Source organism: Phoxinus phoxinus (assembly GCF_949152265.1).
Source record: "Phoxinus phoxinus genome assembly, chromosome: 16".
Classification (NCBI taxonomy): Eukaryota; Metazoa; Chordata; class Actinopteri; order Cypriniformes; family Leuciscidae; genus Phoxinus; species Phoxinus phoxinus.
In genome coordinates, this window is record NC_136891.1 from 9,810,594 (window position 1) to 9,813,350 (window position 2,757).

A 2,757-nucleotide genomic window follows, 5' to 3' on the forward strand; every position below is an offset into this window, starting at 1 on the left:
TTGAAAGACGTGTGTGAGCGTAAGTGATAAGAAATCAGCTCCCGTCCACTAGGGGGCGACGTCAGGCAGCACTTCACAGGTCCAGAGGTGGCTGGGTCCGGCACTCTTGCTACTGGGGTGACCCGTGCGACCCCAGCAATCAACAACAATGCTGTCCAGAGTAAAAAAAAAAAATCCTTCTCACTCATGTCTTGTGCACCCTTCGTCCAGAACAGTGTATAGCATCTGCAGCTGCTAGCTTACGTTAGCCATTAACATGAAAGGTTTTGAACAAAAAGGTTGTCTGTATACATTAAGACCAAAACTGAAGGCCTCCAAAAAATGTTAGCATGAATCTATATGCAGGTTGGATCTCTAGTAGTATTCCCAAGGGTATTTGTTTGTTTTGTAAGAGTAGATATCACAACCAGGTACATTTGCTCTTATTTAGCACCAACATAAATCTTTTGGGTTTTTTTTCCCAACTGTTATGCATCTCACGTTCATCCAGCCTTCTGCTTACATAATTAATCAAGACCAACTCTGTTTAAAAATAACTATGTGAAAAATAGTAGCAAACGGAAGTAGTGGTTTTCAGCTTCCATCAAATTATGCAACACTCTCCTACAAATAACACTTGGCATGCATTTATCACAAATGTCCTGTAGCAAATCTAACAGTGTGTTTGCAATTTCTCTGGTAGCAGTTTTAGACTCGATCCCCGAGAGGTCCCACCTTATACCTAGAAAATATCCTCTGAGCAAAGCATTAATGGCCAATAGAATGAGTTATTGAGGGCTGGAAAAGGTGTTTTTCTCCTTTAAATGTTCAGTGAAAGTACATTTGTCAAATTTGACATTTAGCTGATATTCAGACTGTAATTTGTTCTACTCTTCTGAGTAAACAAACCGCGTCTGAAGGTGTAGAGTGTGTATGAATCACTAAAATGTTTGCATAATATTAAACTGCATATGCCATTTAAAAAAGATTTTCCAAAACACCCAAGTGGCTCATTCATGAGAAAAGAGACTTGTAGCATGTCTTAAAGCTGCATTGCTATGGTCTGTTTGTTTACTTGCTTGTGTGTTTGCTTGTTACATTAACCAGAAATCTGATCATGAACCGGTTTGTGTAGTTAAACTGCGCAATGACAAAGAGATTAGAAAGTTTTCCTTACTGTTGCTTTCTGTACTGTTATTTTGCACATTAGCCAGATTCACTGATGGCTGTCATCTAAAAAGATTCAGTTGTGTCAAAAAAATAAGGGTAGATATAGTTTTTAAGTGTAGCATGTGTTTCGTCTGTAATTATGTGTGTTTGAAGGGATGAGCAGTGCAGATGATATACACTGTGTTCACGTTGAAGAAATATCTTGCACAAATCGCATAAAGGTATCAAGGTACATTCTGGTGGATGTTAGTATGTCTCTAATGTTTCAAGTATTGGCTCTCTTGCATCAAGCAATGTTATGTATTAGCAAAGTAGTCTCAGTTTTGATCTGTGGGGAATTTTTACATGTCACAAATATATTTATTGGACATAAAGCACCATTCAAACCTTATATGGCATTATGAAGCAACACAAAATGTAATGTAGAAAATGTAAACATTAAAGGGTACATTTTGGTTCACCCAAAAATGTCAATTCCGTCATCATTAACTCAGTTCCAAACCTGAACGAACACACACACACACACACACACACACACACACACACACACACACACACACAATTTTGAAGAATGTTTTTGCCCATACAATGAAAGTCAATGGGGTCCAAAACAACAGGCTGTTCAGTGTGTTCCACAGATAAACGAATTCATAGAGGTTTGGAACGACACGAGGGTGAGTAAATGATGACAGAAGGTTCATTGTTGGGTGAACTATCCCTTTAATTTGAAAGTTTATGGAGGCAAAAATCAGCAGCTGTTTGCTTTTTGCAAGACTCATTTCCCCCACCGCTTGCATCCCGGAAGCCTATTAGTTAATGTTCCAATAATCACAGATTAAAAATATTTAGTATAAATATTTCATCAAACTCTGATTGTCCTAATCAACAGTGTAAAGGTGTAATCAAAGTAATTATATCCTTATCTCACGCTACAACAAGCTGTTCTCGTCCTTGCCATATTTCCATTGGTTCAGATATAGATTCAAATTGATTCTACGGTGGGTCAGTCATCGCAATGTACGCCTCAAGATAGACTGCCTGCCAAAAAAATGGGAAATTTAACCCAAAAAACAAAGTTAAAATTCAGCTAGCTTTAGTTCTGCTGTGTTTATTGTACACATTTCATAATCATCAAACTGTGCAACATGTATGTGGTAGCCAGAGCCTTACTGATCCAGTCAAACAACTGGATTCATTGTAGAGTCATTCCAAAGGCAGAAGGCCTCTCGTCGGGGACGGTTTCAAGTTTAATTGAGAGGTTGAGATACATGGACCAAAAAGTTTGCTACAGAAGCATTAGAAAAGTCCACGAAACTAATGTCACCACAAAACGCTTAATGTACAGTGACGATCCTATGTTTTCATTGACTGTTTAAATGTCACAGGTATTGGACACTCAAGTTGATGGCCACCGTGTTAGATGCAACATTCCAAACCCAGCAGGTTTCATAAACATTAGTCAATGAAACTTTTATGTACTTAGTGTCTAATATCGATGGTATCCCCGTATTTTGTCATTTTGTGTTGGAAGGGGGCATGACTATTAAATATAGGAAGGCAAGAGATGCAAAATGATGAAAAATCATATACTTCCCAAAATGACTGTGT